Raw genomic sequence first — 22,655 nt, forward strand, 5'->3', positions numbered from 1 at the left:
ATCAAACACAAATTTTCGAAAATTTTTAAGGGAAAAACACAAAGAGGACACCAAACTTAGAATTTTTATGAATCGAAAAGAGACTAAGGACATGCAAAATCGAAAATTAAGAGAAAAGCAAAAGCATGCAATTGACACCAACTTAAAATATGAAACTAGACTCAACTAAAAGACTCTAAACCAACAAAAATAAAACAGTCCTAATCTAAGCAACAAGATAAGCCGTCAGTTGTCCAAACTCGAACAATCCCCGGCAACGGCGCCAAAAACTTAGTGCACGAAATTGCAATCACACTTTTGCAATCCCGCACAACTAACCAGCAAGTGCACTGGGTCGTCCAAGTAATACCTTACGTGAGTAAGGGTCGATCCCACGGAGATTGTCGGCTTGAAGCAAGCTATGGTTATCTTGTAAATCTTAGTTAGGATATCAGAAATTATCAGGATTGATTGTGAAAAGCAAAAGAACATGAAATAAGTACTTGTTATGCAGTAATGGAGAATAGGTTGAGGCTTTGGAGATACTCCATCTTCTGAATCTCTGCTTTCCTACTGTCTTCTTCATCAAACACGCAAGTCTCCTTCCATGGCAAGCTGTATGTAGGGTTTCACCGTTGTCAGTGGCTACCTCCCATCCTCTCTGTGGAAATGTTCAACGCACCCTGTCACGGCACGGCTATCCATCTGTCGGTTCTCGGTTAGGCCGGAATAGAATCCAGTGATTCTTTTGCGTCTGTCACTAACGCCCCGCCTGCTAGGAGTTTGAAGCACGTCACAGTCATTCAATCATTGAATCCTACTCAGAATACCACAGACAAGGTTTAGACCTTCCGGATTCTCTTGAATGCCGCCATCAGTTCTAGCTTATACCACGAAGATTCCGATTAAAGAATCCAAGAGATATCTACTTAATCTAAAATAGAACGGAGGTGGTTGTTAGGCACACGTTCATAGTTGAGAATGATGATGAGTGTCACAGATCATCATTTTCATCCGGGTTAAGAACAAGTGATATCTTAGAATGGAAGCAAGCATGATTGAATAAGAAACAGTAGTAATTGCATTAATCCATCAAGACACAGCAGAGCTCCTCACCCCCAACCATGGGGTTTAGAGACTCATGCCATGGAAGGTACACAAAGAAACGTGTAAAGTGTCATGAGGTACAGATACAATGTCAAAAGATCCTATTAATAGTGAACTAGTAACCTAAGGTTTTACAGAAATGAGTAAATGACAGAAAAATCCATTTCCGGGCCCACTTGGTGTGTGCTTGGGCTGAGCATTGAAGCTTTCATGTGTAGAGACCTTTTCTGGAGTTAAACGCCAGCTTTCATGCCAATTTGGGCGTTTAACTCAAAGTTTTATGCCAGTTCCAGCGTTAAACGCTGGAAATTCTGAGGCTGATTTGCCACGCCGGGTTGGGCCATCAAATCTCGGGCAAAGTATGGACTATTATATATTGCTGGAAAGCCCAGGATGTCTAATTTCCAACGCCGTTGAGAGCGCGCCAATTGGGCTTCTGTAGCTCCAGAAAATCCACTTCGAGTGCAAGGAGGTCAGAATCCAACAGCATCTGCAGTCCTTTTCAGCCTCTGAATCAGATTTTTGCTCAGGACCCTCAATTTCAGCCAGAAAATACCTGAAATCACAGAAAAACACACAAACTCATAGTAAAGTCCAGAAAAGTGAATTTTAACTAAAAACTAATAAAAATATACTAAAAACTTAACTAAATATACTAAAAGCATACTAAAAACAATGCCAAAAAGCGTATAAATTATCCGCTCATCATTTATACACTTGATCAATACATGAGCATGTACCCAATTCCCAATATTCTCAATAAAATATGAAACTACCCTTCTATTTACCCAATATCCCAAGATTCCCACACTTGAATGATACTCACACACACTCGCCTAAGCCAATCAAGGATCCAAAGAGGGATATTTATGGTTTTCTGCTTTAGGCTTGTAAATGTGCTACTTTAAAGAACAAGTGGGTTAAGCGTAGGCTCAAATTTGGCTAACAAGGGGAGATAAAGGGTAAGGCTATTTGATAAGTGAGCTAATGAACTGATGGCCTCAATCATATAAATGCATGAATACAAGGAATAATGGACATATAGACTCAAACAAAGCAAGGATCATACTTATAGAAAGAAAACAATTGCACACAAGAAGGAGGATAAGTGACTATAAGATGTAGCCACAAAACAAGGCTCAAAGCTCACTAGCTTGTGTTCTTAACTCAAAATCCATGTTCCAAAATACAATTCTTCAAGCAAGTTGAGCATCAAAATATTCAAAATTGGCAATGTCAAGGTTGCCCCAAAGTATTAGTTTCCTAAGAGAGAGTTTCATTGTTCCAACCAAGTAAATTTATCATGCAAATGGTGTCAAAGAAACCTAATCATGCAACCTATCCTAACTACAAAGGAGTTCAAAAAGAAAAAAAAAATTATTCGGGTGTTACCTACGGAGATCGGTCCGCCGACCTCCCCACTTAAAACTTAGCACGGTCCTCCGTGCTATAGGTGATGCGCAATGGGTGGCCGAGTCCCGAGTGTCCTTCATCTCCGTTGTCATCGCTATTTCCGCTTGAAGTTGCGGTGGATGTGGAGATATCTGGTTCCTCCATAGGGGGGGTGACAATGCTTAGAGGCTTCTTCACGTGAGCATATCGGCGCTGGTTACGCCTCTCATAACGGTCCAACTTCTTGTGAAGGTCTTCAAGGCGTTGGGTGGCTGATTTTTGTGGTGCGGATGAGGTAGTGGTGTTGTGAGTTGGGGTGGTCAGTCCAAGGTCCTTGGTGACTTCCGGAGGCTTGAGGCACCTTTTGGTCGGAATAACATCGCCCTCGACCGAGATCGAGGTCCTCCTATCCTTAGCCTTTCGGTGGACACCGGCTGCCGCTACTAATTCGGTCACCATAGCGGGGAAGGGTAAGTTACCCTTAACATGAATACGCCCCATGGATTGGCGAATGGCATGCGAAATGTCGACCGGTTTCTCGGTTAAGATGCACCATACCAATAAGGCAAGCTCGGCGGTAATGGATGACCCATGGGTGCTCGGAAGTACGTAGTGAGCTAGGATTTGGGCCCAAGCTGCGGCTTCTTGAGTGAGAAAACGTGCATCTAAACCCTTTGGTCTTTGCTTTATAGTCCCCAGAATCCAATATGCTTCAGGCAAAGCGATTACGCAGAGGACCGCGCTCCAATCGAACTCACGTTCGTCGCATGCTGACAAGACTTCTTGATAGGCGTCATATCCATCCGCTAATAGCCCAATCTTAAGTACTCCTTGGATGGCTTCCACTGTGACTGACACTTGCTTTCGGTGCACAAAGACTGATGTGAGAAGGGGTGAGTGGTAGTTGGAGTAGAACTCCACCACCCATGATAAATTGACCTCCTTTGGTTGCCTCAAAAGGAACCTCCATTGCCTCCGGTCAATGTGTGGCATCACTATCAGAGTGAGGTGGGCCGGTAGGACTAGAAGGGGCTCCGGGTGATAATTCCGCTCAATCATCCTTGAGTAAACAAGTTCGCAGTAGCGGTTAGGGAACTTGTTTGAGTCCTTTGGAGGGTTGTCCTTCTCTAAAGCATCAACGGGCCCGTAGCCTTCTTGAGGAGGGGCTTGACTGTTGGTTCTTGGCACGCTCTGTTGGTGGTTGGCTTCTTCGGGGCTTTCCCCTTGTTCTTTTTGATGACCATCCTGCGATAGTAAAGAAAGGAGATAACATCAAACCCAAAGAAGCGTAATTGAATGTGATCATGCAAGAGAGAAATTATGCCGTAAGAATATGGGTATCCCTATTACATGACAGCTACAACATGTAACTAAGATAACATTTGATAAGCAAGGCAAATCACTGGCATGTGGTATAGGGGTAGTGTAAGCATGCAAGTAAAAGGCATGAGAAGCATACACCCTTAAATACCAAAATTGGAAAGCAATTTATGAAAAGGTGAGTGGGTGGATTGTAGAATGTGAGGGTGCACCCAAAAGTGACTAAGGTGTTGGGAGGAAGCACAAGTTAAGAAGGAAAGAATTACAATAAGCTCAAAAAATCATGTATGCTTTTCCTCAAACACTTGGCGTGCATCCTTGTTATATTATGCAAATAGATGAGGGAGAAGCAATGTAACATTTCACAAACCAATATTAATCACTACAATGCACAATGGTTGTAAGAGAATCAAGCAACACATCTCATCCATCAATGTAAAAGAAGTTATGACCCAAGTGCCCATGAAGAATTAATTGGAAAAAGAGACAAAAACACCCCAAAGAAGTGAGGGACTTGGAAGAGAAAGGAAAAAAAAGAAAAAGATTACCTAAAAGAGAATGAAATTAACTGACTAAGAAGCAAAATAGAGAAGTAGAGCAAGAGGGGAGCATAGTATAGTACCTTGAGAGAGATGGAAAAGGGGTATGGGAGAGAAAAGGTTGTAGAGTGGAATGATGGAGAATAGAGGGAGCAATGTGGGGACCATCGGAGGTGGGTGGTCGCCAGAGGTGATGGTGGGAGGTGGGTGTTTGGAAGGGAAAATGGTAGTGGATAGTAGAGGAGGTAAGAAAAAAAAAGGTAAGAGAAGAATGAAGAGAGCAAGTGTGCTCCCCTGTTATGTTCACGTCGGGCAACCATGCGTGCGCGCACGGTGCGCGCCCGCGCAGGAAAGCTGGATGGGGTAATGGCGCGCGCACGAACATAGCGCGTAGGCGCCCATGTGCTTGTGCCGGTAGCACAAGGATGGCTCAGAGGCGACACAAGTTTCTGGAAGAGGTACCAGAAGTTGGCTGCAGGGATGTTGGCGCGCGCGGGGCAGGTGCGCGCACGCGGCACTGATGTTATGCCTCAGGCATGAGATAGGCCTGGGATTGGCTCAACTCTCTGGAGAGTGGCCCAGAGGTTGCTGCAGAAAGAGGGACGTGTGCGCGGCATGGGCGCGGGCGCGTCCTTTGCGTCGCGAGCGTATTGATGCGTCGGCGCCTAGTGTGCGCACGCGGCAGAGGTGGTGAGTTGGGGGCTCAGTGCAGGCGCGAGAGTGGCCCAACTCTCTGGGAAATGTACCAGGAGTGCACATGGGCGATCGGCGCGTGCGCGCAAGGTGCACTAGCGCGTCGATCCGCGGACTTGTCAAAGAGTGCGTACGCGCCATGTGTGCACACGCGTGATTGGCCTGTGCCTCAGGCATGGTGCTGGCGTAGTGTGGGCGCAAATTTCTGGAAAATGTATGGAGGGGTAATTTTTGCAATCCACGCATTTGCGCACGTCGCGCACCCGCGTGGATGGTCGAGAATGCTTCATGGGCGCGTACGCGCCAGGTGCGCGCACGCGCGAAAGTGTGCTTTTTCAAAGTTTTCATGTTCTTGCACCACTTCAAGCATTCCAACCCTCCAAACAGCCACTTAAGCCCTATAGAAGGATGATTTAACATGATAAAGTACCAAACGAACTCAACAATTGAAACAAAACTTGAAATCAAACCTAGCTACAACTTCATCAAATACCTAGCTACCAAACATGAAGTCAAGTATTGAGCAAGTATCAATCAAAGAAGAATTCAATAGCTATGTACAAATGGTAGATCTTACCATAGTTGGGTGTCTCTCACCTAGCACTTTTGTTTACCATCCTTAAGTTGGACTTCCACTAGCTCAAAGTTCTTGTTCAAGAGATGCATCCCTTAAGAGGAACACTTCAATTTCCTTGGAGTTCTTTCTTTGCTCACCATGGTACAATTTGAGACGGTGCCCATTTACCTTGAAAATGTCTGGACTTGATGGGTGGCACAAGTGGTAGACCCCGTAAGGTTCTACTTTCTCTACTTGGTAAGGTCCATCCCATCTTGATCGAAGCTTTCCGGTTAGTAATCTCAACCTTGAGTTGTAAAGGAGGACTAGCTCACGGGGTCTAAATTCCCTTCTCCTAATGTTCTTGTCATGAATGGCCTTCATCTTTTCCTTGTAGAGTCTAGAATTGTCATAGGCTTCTAATCTCAAGCATTCCAATTCCGCCAATTGAAGCTTTCTCTCTACTCCGGCTCCACCCAAACTCAGATTGCATTCCTTTATGGCCCAATAAGCTTTGTGTTCGATTTCTACCAGTAAGTGGCATGCTTTACCATATACAAGCCTAAAAGGGCTCATGCCAATGGGTGTTTTGTAAGCCGTTCGATATGCCCAAAGTGCATCGGAGAGCTTAGCGCTCCAATCCTTCCTATTCGGCTTCACAATCCTTTCCAACACATGTTTAATTTCCCGGTTAGAAACCTCAGCTTGGCCGTTTATCTGAGGGTGGTAGGCCGTGGCGACTTTTTGTGTGATGCCATACTTCCTCATGAGGCCGTCCATTTTTTTGTTGCAAAAATGGGATCCTTGGTCACTTATGATTGCTCTTGGGGAGCCAAAACAACAAATGATATTGTTCCTCACAAAAGAATAAACAACATGAGCATCATCCGTCCGGGTGGGGATTGCCTCCACCCATTTTGACACATAGTCGACGGCTAACAAAATGTAGAGAAAGCCATTGGAATTTGGAAATGGTTCCATGAAGTCGATTCCCCATACATCAAAAATTTCACAAAAAAGCATATTTTGTTGGGGAATTTCGTCCTTCTTAGAAATATTTCCAAACCGAATACATTGGGGACAAGATTTGCAATAGAGGGAAGAATTTTTGAGAAGGGTTGGCCACCAAAATCCACAATCAAGGACCTTTCTTGCCGTTCTTTGGGGGCCATAGTGGCCACCTCCTTCGGAAGAATGGCAAGTGTCCAAGATTGCTTGGAATTCGGTTTAAGGTATGCACCGTCGCACTATTTGGTCCGCTCCACACCTCCACAAATAGGGATCGTCCCAAACATAGTATTTGGATTCGCTTTTCAGCTTATCCTTTTGATGTTTGTTGAGGTTGGGAGGGAAGGTGCGTGAAACCAAGTAGTTTGCTATTGGGGCATACCAAGGAACTACTTCTGAGATTTCGTGCAAACCATCTAGAGGAAAGGAGTCATTGATAGGAGTGGTGTCGCCTTTTGTGTGTTCGAGGCGACTTAGGTGGTCCGCCACTAAGTTTTGGGAACCACTCCTATCCTTGATCTTTAGATCAAATTCTTGTAACAAAAGCACCCATCGAATTAATCTCGATTTTGATTTCTTTTTGGCCAACAAATACTTTAATGCCGCGTGATCCGAGTACACTACTACCTTGGAACCAAGAAGATCGGCTCGGAACTTGTCCAAAGCAAAAACAATAGCTAGGAGTTCCTTTTCGGTAGTAGTGTAGTTGGATTGGGCTCCGTCTAGTGTTTTGGAAGCATAAGCTATGACATAGGGAATCTTACCCTCGCATTGTGCTAACTCGGCTCCTATCGCGTAGTTCGAGGTATCGCACATGATTTCAAACGGTTGAGTCCAATTTGGTCCCCGCACAATAGGAGCTTGTGTTAATGCCACTTTAAGCTTGTCGTACACTTCCATGCATTCTTTGCTCAGCTCAAATTCAGTGTCCTTTTGTAGTAGTCTAGAGAGAGGTAAAGCCACCTTGCTAAAGTCTTTGATGAATCTCCGGTAGAATCCTGCATGTCCAAGAAAAGAGCGGACTTCCCTCTCGGAGGAGGGGTAAGGTAGACTAGATATGACATTTATTTTTGCCGGATCTATGGAGATGCCTTCTTTTGAAATAATGTGTCCCAAAACAATGCCTTGTTTGACCATGAAATGACATTTTTCAAAATTTAAGACAAGGTTTGTTTTGGTGCATCTCTCTAAGACTTTTTCAAGGTTGCCTAAGCAATGATCAAATGAATCACCGTACACACTAAAGTCGTCCATGAAAACTCCCATACATTGCTCTAGAAAGTCCGCAAATAAGCTCATCATGCATCTTTGAAACGTTGCCGGTGCGTTGCATAGGCCAAATGGCATACGCTTGTAAGCATACGTTCCAAAGGGGCAAGTAAATGTGGTTTTTTCTTGGTCCTCTAGAGCAATGTGTATTTGGAAGTAACCGGAGTAACCATCAAGAAAGCAATAATATGATTTACCGGCTAGTTGATCAAGCATTTGATCAATAAACGGTAGTGGAAAGTGATCTTTTCTTGTGGCCGCATTCAATCTTCGGTAGTCTATGCATACTCTCCAAGAATTTTGCACCCTTGTTGCTATAAGTTCACCGCTTTCATTTTTGATTGTGGTCTCCCCGGATTTCTTTGGCACCACTTGGACCGGGCTTACCCACTTGCTATCCGAGATGGGATAGATGATGTCCGCTTCAAGTAGCCGAGTGACCTCCTTTTTCACAACCTCAAGAATGGTTGGATTAAGTCTCCTTTGAGGTTTTCGGACCGGTCTTGCTCCTTCTTCAAGAAATATGCGGTGCTCGCATACTTGGGGGCTTATTCCCACTAGATCCGCCAAACTCCACCCGATTGCCCTTTTATTTTTCCTCAAGACATCTAGCAACTTTTCTTCTTGTTGAGGGGTTAGCTCCTTTGCAATTATCATGGGGAGCTTTTGGGCTTCATCAAGATATGAGTACTTTAGGCGGGGTGGTAGTGGCTTCAATTCCATCTTTTTGTCATGATTTGAAGTTTGAATTTCCGGATGGTTTGTATGGTGTGTGATGTTTAATTTGCTCAGATCTTCATTTTCTTCTTCAATCATGTACTTCTCATCCAACTTTGCAAGGTGCACTTCGGCAACAATGTTGTCAATTGGATCACACCAGAATAGAGAGTGATTATCCGGTGGATACTTCATTGCTTCTTCTAGGCTAAAACTTACAACTTTCCCATCTATCTCAAATGAGTATGTTCCCGAGTAGGCATCTAGCTTGAATCTAGAAGTCCTCAAAAATGGTCTTCTAAGTAGGATGGATGATGCTCTCTCGGGTTCACTTGATGGCATTTCAAGGACATAGAAGTCAATCGGAAACACCAACCCTTTGATATTCACTAATACATCTTTCGCAACACCCGTCACGGTTATTATGCTTTTATCCGCCAGGACAAATCTTGCCGTCGACCTTTTTAGTGGTGGTAACTTCAATACCCGGTAGACGGAGAGAGGCATGATGCTAACACATGCTCCGAGGTCACACATACAATCTATGAATTGAACTCTATTGACGGTGCAAGTGACCATACAAGGGCCCGGATCATCACACTTCTCGGGCAATGCTCCCATTAAAGCGGAAATAGAACTCCCCAATGGGATGGTTTCCAATTCAAGAATTCTATCCTTGTTCATGCATAGATCTTTAAGGAATTTTGCATATCTAGGCACTTGATGGATAGCATCAAAGAGGGGGATGGTTACCTCGACTTTCTTGAACATTTCTATCATTTTGGGGTCGAGTTCTACGCGCTTCCTAGCTTTATTTGCAAGTGTTGGAAATGGGAGTGGTTGAGCAATTTCTTCTTCCAAGGTTCTCTTAGTCTTGGGGGTCTCTTTTGTTGGTTGACCTTCTTCATCCTCAACTATGACTTGTGGTGTTTCCTCTTCCACTACCTCTTCTATATCCATTCTCTCCTCCTCTTGAGCGGTTGTGATGGGATTTGAATCCTTTGCTCCCTTCTCTTTTAATTGTGTTCCGGATCTTAGGGTGATGGGATTGATGCCTCCCTTAGGATTGGGTTGAGGTTGGGAGGGAATGACGCTTTGGATTGGGGGTTGAGGAGTGGGATTTGATGGTGGGTCCATGCGTGCAAGAAGAGCTTGTAGTGTAGAGGTGAGGCCGGTGAGACCGGAGGCAAGTGTGTTTTGTAGTTCCTTTTGGCCTTGGATGATGGTCCGGAGTGTATCATCTTGGTTAGAGGGGGTGATGAGCGGATAATTTATACGCTTTTTGGCATTGTTTTCATATAGTTTTTAGTAAGTTTAAGCTACTTTTAGGGATGTTTTCCTTATATCACATTTCTGGACTTTACTATGAGTTTGTGTGTTTTTCTGTGATTTCAGGTAAATTCTGACTGAAATTGAGGGACTCGAGCAAAACTCTGAAAAAGGCTGACAAAAGGACTGCTGATGCTGTTGGATTCTGACCTCCCTGCACTCGAAATGGATTTTCTGGAGCTACAGAACTCCAATTGGCGCGCTCTCAACGGCGTTGGAAAGTAGACATCCAGGGCTTTCCAGCAATATATAATAGTCCATACTTTATTCGAAGAATGACGACGTAACATGGCGTTGAACGCCAAGTACACGCTGCTGTCTGGAGTTAAACGCCAGAAAAACGTCATGATCCGGAGTTAAACGCCCAAAACATGTCATAACTCAAAGTTCAACTCCAAGAGAAGCCTCAGCTCGTGGATTAATCAAGCTCAGCCCAAACACACACCAAGTGGGCCCTGGAAGTGGATTTATGCATCAATTACTTACTCATGTAAACCCTAGTAGCTAGTTTATTATAAATAGGATGAATTACTAATGTATTAGATATCTTTGGTCTCAGTTTTGTTTTATTCTTCATCCTAAGAGACTATTGATCACGTTTAAGGGGGCTGGCCATTCGGCCATGCCTGAACCTTCTGCTTATGTATTTTCGACGGTGGAGTTTCTGCACACCATAGATTAAGGGTGTGGAGCTCTGCTGTACCTCAAAGATTAATGAAGTTCTATTTTCTTTTATTCAAATCTCTCTTATTCTTATTCCAAGATATTCATTCGCACCCAAGAACATGATGAATCTAATGAGTCAGATAACCCTCATTATCATTCTCACTTATGAACGCGCGTGATTGACAACCACTTTCGTTCTACATGCAACAAGGCTTGAATGTGTATCTCTTAGATTCCCCAACAGAATCTTCGTGGTATAAGCTATATAGATGGCGGCATTTATGAGGATCCGGAAAGTCCAACCTTGTCTGTGGTGTTCCAAGTAGGATCCTGGGAATCCGGAAAGTCTCACCTTGTCTGTGGTATTCCGAGTAGGATTCCGGTAATGAATGACTGTGACGTGCTTCAAACTTGTAACCTGCTGGGCGTTAGTGACAAGCGCAAAAGAATCAAGGGATTGTATTCCAGTAGGAGCGGGAACCAACCGGTGATTGGCCGTACTGTGACAGAGTGCGTGAGCATTAGCTTTCACTGCGAGGATGGGATGTAGCCATCAACCATGGGTGATGCCTCCAGACTGATTAGCTGTGCGAGTGACAGCCGCACAGGATATTTTCCCGAGAGGAATGAAAGTAGCCACAGATGATGGTGAACCCCTATACAAAGCTTGCCATGGAAAGGAGTAAGAAGGATTGAGTGGAAGCAGTGGGAAGGCAGACGTCCTTGAGTCATACAGCATCTTCATATACTTAACTGATACCTCTACTAATGAATCTGCATAAGTATTTCTATCCCTTTTTATTTTCTTATTTTATTATTAATTTTTGAAACCCATAAATCAATATTTAATCTGCCTGACTGAGATTTACAAGGTGACCATAGCTTGCTTTATACCAACAATCTCTGTGGATTCGACCCTTACTCACGTAAGGTTATTACTTGGACGACCCAGTACACTTGCTGGTTAGTTGAACGGAGTTGTGAATTCAAGTAAAGAAAATAAACAGTGCCCTAAGAGTAAACATCATCAAAGTATAAAGAACATATGATCACAATTTCGTCCACCAAGTTTTTGGCGCCGTTGCCGGGGATTGTTCGAGTATGGACAACTGACGGTTCATCTTGTTGCTCAGATTAGGTAATTTTCTTTTCAAAAATCTTTTTCAAAATTTTTCTACTATTTTTCGTTTTTTTTTCTTCACATTATTTTCGAAAAAATTTAATAAAAATCCAAAAAATTTAGAAAATCATAAAAATCAAAAATATTTTGTGTTTCTTGTTTGAGTCTTGAGTCAAATTTTAAGTTTGGTGTCAATTGCATGCTTTAAAAATTTTTTTTGCATTTTTTCGAAAATTTCATGCATTCATAGTGTTCTTCATGATCTTCAAGTTGTTCTTGACAAGTCCTCTTGTTTGATCTTGATGATTTCTTGTTTTGTATTGTTTGTTGTTTTTCATGTGCATTTTTGCATTCATATTTTTCATGCATTAAAAATTTCTAAGTTTGGTGTCTTGCATGTTTTCTTTGCATCAAAAATTTTTCAAAATTATGTTCTTGATGTTCATCATGATCTTCAAAGTGTTCTTGGTGTTCATCTTGACATTCATAGCATTCTTGCATGCATTCATGGTTTTGATCTAAAAATTTCATGCATTGAGTATTTTTGTTATTTTTCTCTCTCATAATTAAAAATTCAAAAATAAAAAAAATATCTTTTCCTTATTTCCCTCCAAATTTTTGAAATTTTGGGTTGACTTGGTCAAAAATTTTCAAAATTAGTTGTTTCTTACAAGTCAAGTTAAAATTTCAATTTTAAAAATCTTATCTTTTCAAAATCTTTTTCAAAAATCATATCTTTTTCATTTTATTTTATTTTTCGAAAATTTCAAAAATCTTTTTCAAATTATTTTCAAAATCTTTTTCTTATCTTTATATTTAATTTTCGAAAAATTAACTAACAATTAATGTGATTGGTTCAAAAATTTGAAGTTTGTTACTTTCTTGTTAAGAAAGGTTCAATCTTTAAGTTCTAAAATCTTATCTTGTAGTTTCTTGTTAGCTAAGTAATTTTAAAAATTAAATCTTTTTCAAAATATCTTTTTCTTAAAAATCTTTTTATCTTTTTATCTTATCAAAACCTTTATCTTTTTCAAAATTTGATTTCAAAATCTTTTATCTAACTTCTTATCTTCTTATCTTTTTCAATTTTGATTTCAAATCTTTTCCAATCAACTAACTAACTTCTTGTTTGTTTCTTATCTTTTTCAAAACCACCTAACTACTTTTCTCTCTCTAATTTTCGAAAATATCTCTCTCTTTTTCAAAAATTCTTTTTAATTAATTAATTGTTTCATGTTTTAATTTTAATTACATTTTATTTCTAATTTTCGAAAATTACTAACCTCTTTTTCAAAATTATTTTCGAAATTCCTTTTTCCTTTCTTCTTCTATTTAATTATTTGATTACTAACACTTCTCTTCACCTCTCTTCATCTAAAAATCCGAACCTCCTTCTTCATTCTTCTACCCCCTTTCTTTTTCTACTAACATAAAGGAATCTCTATACTGTGACATAGAGGATTCCTCTTTCTTTTCTTGTGTTCTTCTCTTTCATATGAGCAGGAACAGGGATAAAGGCACTCTTGTTGAAATTGATCCAGAACCTGAAAGGACTCTGAAGAGAAAATTAAAAGAAGCTAAATTACAACAATCCAGAAGAACCCTTCTAGAAATTTTCGAACAAGAGAAAGAGATGGAAGACGAAAATAATAATAATAATGCAAGGAGAATGCTTGGTGACTTCACAAAGCCAACATCCAAGTTTGATGGAAGAAGCATCTCTATTCCTGCCATTGGAGCCAATAACTTTGAGCTTAAGCCTCAACTAGTTGCTTTAATGCAACAAAACTGCAAATTTTATGGACTTCCATCTGAAGATCCTTATCAGTTTTTAACTGAGTTCTTGCAGATCTGTGAGACTGTAAAGACGAATGGAGTTGATCCTGAAGTCTACAGACTCATGCTTTTCCCTTTTGCTGTAAGAGACAGAGCTAGAGTATGGTTGGATTCACAACCCAAGGATAGCCTGGACTCATGGGATAAGCTTGTCACTGCATTCTTAGATAAATTCTTTCCTCCTCAAAAGCTGAGCAAGCTGAGAGTGGATGTTCAAACCTTCAAACAAAAAGATGGTGAATCCCTCTATGAAGCTTGGGAAAAATACAAGCAGCTGACCAAAAGATGTCCATCTGACATGTTTTCAGAATGGACCATATTAGATATATTCTATTATGGTCTCTCTGAATTTTCGAAAATGTCATTGGATCATTCTGCAGGTGGATCTATTCACCTGAAGAAAACGCCTGGAGAGGCTCAAGAACTCATTGACATGGTTGCAAACAACCAGTTCATGTATACTTCTGAGAGGAATCCCGTGAACAATGGGGTACCTCAGAAGAAAGGAGTTCTTGAAATTGATGCTCTGAATGCCATATTGGCTCAGAACAAAGTGTTGACTCAACAGGTCAACATGATCTCTCAAAATCTGAATGGATTGCAACATGCATCCAACAGTACTAGAGAGGCAGCTTCTGAAGAAGCTTATGATCCTGAGAACCCTGCCATGGCAGAGGTTAATTACATGGGTGAATCTTATGGAAACACCTATAACTCATCATGGAGAAATCATCCAAATTTCTCATGGAAGGATCAACAAAAGCCTCAACAAGGCTTTAACAATGGTGGACGTACTAGGCTGGGCAATAGCAAGCCATATCCATCATCTTCTTAGCAACAGACAGAGAATTCTGAACAAAACAATTCTAATTTAGCCAATATAGTCTCTGATCTGTCAAAGGCCACTTTTAGTTTCATGAATGAAACAAGATCTTCTATTAGAAATCTGGAGGCACAAGTGGGCCAACTGAGTAAGAAAGTTATTGAAACTCCTCCCAGTACTCTCCCAAGCAATACAGAAGAGAATCCAAAAGGAGAATGCAAGGCCATTGACATAGTCAACATGGCCGAATGCACAAGGGAGGAGGAGGACGAAAATCCTAGTGAGGAAGACCTCCTGGGACGTCCCTCAAGCAAGAAGGAGTTTCCTATTAAGGATCCTGAGGAATCTGAGGCTCATTTAGAGACCATAGAGATTCCTTTAAATCTCCTTCTGCCATTCATGAGCTCTGAAGAATATTCATCCTCTGAAGAGAATGAAGATGTGACTGGAGAGCAAGTTGCTCAATACTTAGGAGCTATCATGAAACTGAATGCCAAGCTGTTTGGTAATGAGACTTGGAAAAGTGAACCTCCCTTGCTCATTAGTGAGCTAGATACTTGGATTCAGAGAACTCTACCTCAAAAGAAACAAGATCCTGGCAAGTTCTTAATACCTTGCACCATTGGCACCATGAGCTTTGAAAAAGCTCTATGTGACCTTGGGTCTGGGATAAATCTTATGCCACTCTCTGTAATGGAGAAGCTGGGGATCATTGAGGTACAACCTGCCTTGTTCTCATTACAATTGGCAGACAAGTCCATGAGACAAGCTTATGGAATAGTAGAGGACGTGCTAGTAAAGGTTGAAGGCCTTTACATCCCTACTGATTTCATAATCCTAGACACTAGGAAAGAAAATGATGAATGCATCATCCTAGGAAGACCATTCCTAGCCACAGCAGGAGCTGTGATAGATGTCAACAGAGGTGAGTTAGTCCTTCAATTGAATGGGGACTACCTTGTGTTTCAGGCACATGGCCATCCCTCTGTGACAAAAGAGAGTAAGCATGAAGAGCTTCTCTCAGTTCAGAGTCAAGAAGAGCCCACACAGTCAAACTCTAAGTTTGGTGTTGTGAGGCCACAACCAAACTCTAAGTTTGGTGTTCAAACCCCATATCCAAACTCTAAGTTTGGTGTTGGGACTACACACTAAATTGACCTGATCACCATGTGGCTCCATGAGAGCCACTGTCAAGCTATTGACATTAAAGAAGCGCTTGTTGGGAGGCAACCCAATTTTATTTATCTAATTTTATTTTATTTTGTTTCTTTGTTATTTTTGTGTTTAATTAGGTACATGATCATGAGGAGTCACGAAAAAAATCAAAAAAATTAAAAACAGAGTCAAAAACAGAAGAAAAAAATTTTTCACCCTGGAGGTAGCGCAGACTGGCGTTCAACGCCAGTAAGGTGCATCTGGCTGGCGTTCAATGCCAGAACAGAGCACCATTCTGGCGCTGAACGCCAGAAACAAGCAACAACCTGGCGTTAAACGCCAGGAACGTGCACAGAGAGGACAAACTGGCGCTGAACGCCAGAAACAAGCATGAAACTGGCGTTCAACGCCAGAAACATGCATTACATGGGCGTTGAACGCCCAGAACATGCACCAATGGGCGTTTGAACGCCAGAATGATGCATGAAGGCATTTTACATGCCTATATGGTGCAGGGATGGAATTCCTTGACACCTCAGGATCTGTGGACCCCACAGGATCCTCACCTCAGGATCTGTGGACCCCACAGGATTCCCACCTTACCTCCTAATCCTAGTTTTTGTGATGACTTTTCCCCATGTCACAATTCCCAACATTCTTCACCACCTACATCTATCAACTCTTCCCCATACACCCCACCTACCTTTACAATTCAACTTCTCTTTCCCACCCAATCCCACCCATATAGCCGAATCCATCTCCCCTCACTCACCTCCATTTTTCTTCTTCTTCTTCTTCTTTCTTCTCTTGCTCGAGGGCGAGCAATATTTTAAGTTTGGTGTGGTAAAAGCATAGCTTTTTTGCTTTTCCATTACCATTAAGGGCACCTAAGGCCAGAGAAACCTCAAAGGGAAGACAAAAGCTTCCACCTCTGAGTCATGGGAGATGGAAAGACTCATATAAACTGGAATAGCTCAGTTGGGTAGAACATGTGGCTGCAAATCAAGAGATCCCTGAGATACCTCAGGGGATAAGTTATCCTCCACAAAAATATTGGAAGCAACTAAGGGGAGGAACACAAAAATTACTAGGAATCATTCAACAGAAGCAAGGAAGAGACATAGAGAAGCTCAAAGAGCACCATTGGTTCTTCAAAAAGGCGCCACCCTCACTCAGGTGGATTCATTCCTTGATTCTTTATTTCTTTCTGTTTTCGGTTTTTAGTATTATGTTTATCTATGTTTTGTGTCTTCATTTCATGATCATTAGTATGTAACCATGCCTTAAAGCTATAAATAAAATCCATTAGTCCTTCACCTCTCTTAAAAGAAAAATGTTTTAATTCAAAAGAACAAGAAGTACATAAATTTCGAAAATAGCTCTTGAATTTAGTTTAATTATATTGATGTGGTGACAATACTTTTTATTTTCTGAATGAATAATTGAACAGTGCATATGTCTTTGGATATTGATGTTTATGAGTGTTAAAATTGTTGGCTCTTGAAAGAATGATGAACAAAGAGAAATGTTATTAATGATCTGAAAAATCATGAAATTGATTCTTGAAGCAAGAAAAAGCAGTGAAAAAAAAAATGGCTAAAAAGAGTATATAGAAAAAGAAGAAGCAGTAGAAAAAGCCAATAGCCCTTAAAACCAAAAGGCAAGGGTAAAAAGGATCCAAGGCTTTGAGCATCAATGGATAGGAGGGCCCAAGGAAATAAAATCCAGGCCTAAGCGGCTAAATCAAGCTGTCCCTAACCATGTGCTTGTGTCATGAAGGTCCAAGTAAAAAGCTTGAGACTAAGTGGTTAAAGTCGTGATCCAAGGCAAAAGAGTGTGCTTAAGAGCTCTGGACACCACTAACTGGGGACTTTAGCAAAGCTAAGTCACAATCTGAAAAGGTTCACCCAGTTATGTGTCTGTGGCATTTATGTATCCGGTGGTAATACTGGAAAACAAAGTGCTTAGGGCCACGGCCAAGACTCATAAGTAGCTGTGTTCAAGAATCAACATGCTTAACTAAGAAAGTCAATAACACTATCCCAAATTCTAAGTTCCTAGAGATGCCAATCACTCTGAACTTCAAAGGAAAAAGTGAGATGCCAAAGCTGTTCAGAAGCAAAAAGCTACAAGTCCCGCTCATGTAATTAAATTAAAATTCAGTGATATTTTGGACTTTATAGTATATTCTCTTCTTTTTATCCTCTTTGATTTTCAGTTGCTTGGGGACAAGCAACAATTTAAGTTTGGTGTTGTGATGAGCGGATAATTTATACGCTTTTTGGCATTGTTTTCATATAGTTTTTAGTAAGTTTAAGCTACTTTTAGGGATGTTTTCCTTAGTTTTTATGATAAATTCACATTTTTGGACTTTACTATGAGTTTGTGTGTTTTTCTGTGATTTCAGGTAAATTCTGACTGAAATTAAGGGACTTGAGCAAAACTCTGAAAAAGGCTGACAAAAGGACTGCTGATGCTGTTGGATTCTGACCTTCCTGCACTCGAAATGGATTTTCTGGAGCTACAGAACTCCAATTGGCGCGCTCTCAACGGCGTTGGAAAGTAGACATCCAGGGCTTTCCAGCAATATATAATAGTCCATACTTTATTCGAAGAATGACGACGTAACTTGGCGTTGAACGCCAAGTACACGCTGCTGTCTGGAGTTAAACGCCAGAAAAATGTCATGATCCGGAGTTAAACGCCCAAAACATGTCATAACTCAAAGTTCAACTCCAAGAGAAGCCTCAGCTCGTGGATTAATCAAGCTCAGCCCAAACACACACCAAGTGGGCCCCGGAAGTGGATTTATGCATCAATTACTTACTCATGTAAACCCTAGTAGCTAGTTTATTATAAATAGGATGAATTACTAATGTATTAGATATCTTTGGTCTCAGTTTTGTTTTATTCTTCATCCTAAGAGACTATTGATCACGTTTAAGGGGGCTGGCCATTCGGCCATGCCTGAACCTTATGCTTATGTATTTTCGACGGTGGAGTTTCTGCACACCATAGATTAAGGGTGTGGAGCTCTGCTGTACCTCAAAGATTAATGAAGTTCTATTTTCTTTTATTCAAATCTCTCTTATTCTTATTCCAAGATATTCATTCGCACCCAAGAACATGATGAATCTAATGAGTCAGATAACCCTCATTATCATTCTCACTTATGAACGCGCGTGATTGACAACCACTTTCGTTCTACATGCAACAAGGCTTGAATGTGTATCTCTTAGATTCCCCAACAGAATCTTCGTGGTATAAGCTAGATAGATGGCGGCATTTATGAGGATCCGGAAAGTCCAACCTTGTCTGTGGTGTTCCAAGTAGGATCCTAGGAATCCGGAAAGTCTCACCTTGTCTGTGGTATTCCGAGTAGGATTCCGGTAATGAATGACTGTGACGTGCTTCAAACTTGTAACCTGCTGGGCGTTAGTGACAAGCGCAAAAGAATCAAGGGATTCTATTCCAGTAGGAGCGGGAACCAACCGGTGATTGGCCGTACTGTGACAGAGTGCGTGAGCATTAGCTTTCACTGCGAGGATGGGATGTAGCCATCAACCATGGGTGATGCCTCCAGACTGATTAGCTGTGCGAGTGACAGCCGCACAGGATATTTTCCCGAGAGGAATGAAAGTAGCCACAGCTGATGGTGATCCCCTATACAAAGCTTGCCATGGAAAGGAGTAAGAAGGATTGAGTGGAAGCAGTGGGAAGGCAGACGTCCTTGAGTCATACAGCATCTTCATATACTTAACTGATACCTCTACTAATGAATCTGCATAAGTATTTCTATCCCTTTTTATTTTCTTATTTTATTATTAATTTTCGAAACCCATAAATCAATATTTAATCTGCCTGACTGAGATTTACAAGGTGACCATAGCTTGTTTTATACCAACAATCTCTGTGGATTCGACCCTTACTCACGTAAGGTTATTACTTGGACGACCCAGTACACTTGCTGGTTAGTTGAACGGAGTTGTGAATTCAAGTAAAGAAAATAAACAGTGCCCTAAGAGTAAACATCATCAAAGTATAAAGAACATATGATCACAATTTCGTCCACCAGGGGGTGGATGGATATGTGAGTTGAGGAGTTTGTGATTGGTTGGGTGGTGGTCTTTGATGTGGTGGTTGGTATGTTTGGTAGTTTCTTTGTTGGTTTTGTTGGTTGTATAGTGGATTTTGTTGGTTGTATGGTGGATTTTGTTGGTTGTATGGTGGCCGGTTTTGTGAGTTGTTGTTCCATCTTTGACCTCCTCCATTGTTGTTGTTGTCCCTATTTCCTTGTTGATGATTGTCTCTCCAATTTTGGTTGTGATTTCCACTCCCTTGATTGTAGCTTCCTCCTTGATAAGGGTGCCTTTGGTTAGGATTGCCGCCTTGGTAGTACCCTTGATTTGGGCGGTCATAGAAATTGTGAGTAGCCGCCAAAGTGTTGTCTTCTTGAAGGCTTGGGCACTCATCCATGCAGTGGGAATAGCAAGAACAAATGCCACACACTTTCTGAGGGACCAATTGTTGATTGTATTGTTGAGGGGATGGAGGGTGTTGTTCGTATGGTTGTTGTGGTTGTTGTTGGCTCAATTGGAGTTGCCTCAAGATGGATGTCATTTCACTCAAGAAATTGGTTAGAGCGGTGGTTTCGCTACTAGTTGATACCTCATTCACGGTTTTTGGGCGGTTGACTCTTCGTCTCATATGTTGATTGGATTCGGATAAGTCAATGATAAATTGCCATGCCTCCTCCACTGTTTTATATTTAGACAAAGAACCATTGCTAGAGTTGTCCAAGAGAGTTCTATCTTGTTCTTGCATCCCTTGACATATGTATCCAAGCAACACTTGAGTGTCAAGCATGTGATTAGGGCATGCGTCTAGTAGCTTACGAAATCGTTCCCAATACTCCTATAGTGGTTCCGTTTCTCCTTGTACAATACATGACATTTCCTTCCTTAGCCTATCCATCTTCTCCGGGGGCAAGAATTTATCCAAGAATCCTCTTCTAAGCAAGTCCCAATCGGAGGTGACCTCACTAGATAGAGTGTAAAACCATTCTTTAGCCTTGTCCTCAAGAGAGAAAAGGAAAGCAAACAACCATATAGCAACTTCATCGGATCCTTCCCGTCTAGTTGTTGAGTATATACGATGAAAGTCTTTGAGATGTCGAATAGGGTCTTGTGCGGGAAGCCCATGGAATTTAGGTAGGAGGTTGATCAAAGCGGTATTGAGTTCAAAGTTTGCATTCAAGTTGGGGTGAGTTACATGAAGGGGTTGAAGGACATAATCCGGTGCACCCGCTTCCTTGGTAGTAACTCTCCTCGGAGCATCCATGGCGTTAGTACCTAAAACAAAAGAAGAGTTGTTAGTGATATTGATGGGAGAATGGTTATTGCCTTCTTTGAGTGACGGTTCAATGTTCACTTTTAGTAAGGTGGTTGAGGTGGTGAAAATCTTTTCACCTTCCCCAAAACTTAACCGCTTCTGAGCTTGTCTAATATGAAGCAAAGTTCGTTCTATTTCCGGATCAAAGGGGACTAAGCTCAGATTCGGTTGTGAACGCGTCATGCAATGAAGGAGAAGTAAAACTCATGGTAACGATGAGGGGTTAGTCACTTGAACAAAGAATCACAATGAAATGCAACTATATACATATACACATATTTACTCTAAACAATAACATGGCACACTAAGCAATTCCCCGACAACGGCGCCATTTTGATAAACAAAATTTATCATGCCGATATAGAATTCAATAATGGATATAATCGTGAGTATAGTCTAATCGACATTCAAACTTCGCATCAAACAATTCTACAATCTATAACCGAGAGTACTAGTCTCCCGAGTCGTCCTCCCTTGGAATTGCTAGAGAATGCATCTTATTGATTAGGAAGCCTTGTTATGATTCTTTGAGGGTTTAGCAAAATAGGTGACAAACAATCAATTTTAGAGGACTTGGCCTAGGGTCGGCATTAGAAATTATATCATTATAGTTTCTTCAAGGATGATAACAATTAGGCCTTGCTTCATTTAGTTAACCCCTAGGTATAGAGGAAAGTCAAATGAGAGTAACTAACTTGAGCCACAAGTCCTAGTTTTACCCTAGGGAAATCTAGCTTTAGTGCACTCCAAGTCAATTAGCAATTTTTAATTCCAAATCAACAATTGACATAAACCATTCAACTCTTTCTAATGGTCCAACCCTATGCCAAGTAGGAAACTTTTACTCCATAACTAGTGTTGGCATTTTATCAAACAATTGATGAGCAAGGATGAAAGGCATAGTAGAAATGAGAAGAAATTAGAATTAAAAGTGCTTCAACACAAGGAATTAACAACAATCAACAAAGAACAACAATAGAAATGAACTTCTCAAGAAATTGATAAAATCCAAAACTACAAAGTTGAATCTAGGATCTATGAGAATTGAGCAATTACAAGCACTAATTGAGATTAGAGAAGAAGATCTATAACATGAACAAAGTAAATTGAGAATTACAATAGATCTCACTAAAGAGTAATTGAGAATTCAGAAATGGATGAAGATGAACCCTAATGAGAGCTTGGAATCTCTCTCTCTACCCCAAGAGTGTAACTACCACTAGCCAAAATATCTAGAACCATCTAAAATGAACCAAAAGTCCCTTAACCCTTCAACCCCTGGTCTTCTTAAGCTCTTCCCGCCAAGGCACTTCCCCAAGATGGGATCTCCAACTGTCTCCACGCCCAGGTCACGTGACTCTTTAAAAAAATCATATTCGAGCATTGGCGCGCACGCGCAAAGCACGCGTGCGCGCCACTGGGGCATCTTGTAATGCAAGCGGAAGCGTAACGTACGCGTGCATGCCCCTGGGGATCATGGCTTAGCCGCTACACGTGCCGGCTCGTAGCTTGGCTTCTGACTTTGGCTTCTAACTGCGCAATCCACGCGGGCGGGCCAAGTACGTGCACGCGCCCTTGCTGAAGTTTGCAAGGCTCAATTTCTCATGCTCCCTTCCTTTGTACCCATTCTCCTTCTCTCTTCCGGTTCATCCCTGCCCTATATTCTGAAACCACTTAACACACAGGTCACGGCATCGAATGGCACCAAGAGAATATTAGAAATGTATCTAGTTTAGTACAAAATAAGCATGTTTT

This window comes from Arachis stenosperma, chromosome 4 (genome assembly GCF_014773155.1).
Source record: "Arachis stenosperma cultivar V10309 chromosome 4, arast.V10309.gnm1.PFL2, whole genome shotgun sequence".
In the NCBI taxonomy this organism is placed as follows: Eukaryota; Viridiplantae; Streptophyta; class Magnoliopsida; order Fabales; family Fabaceae; genus Arachis; species Arachis stenosperma.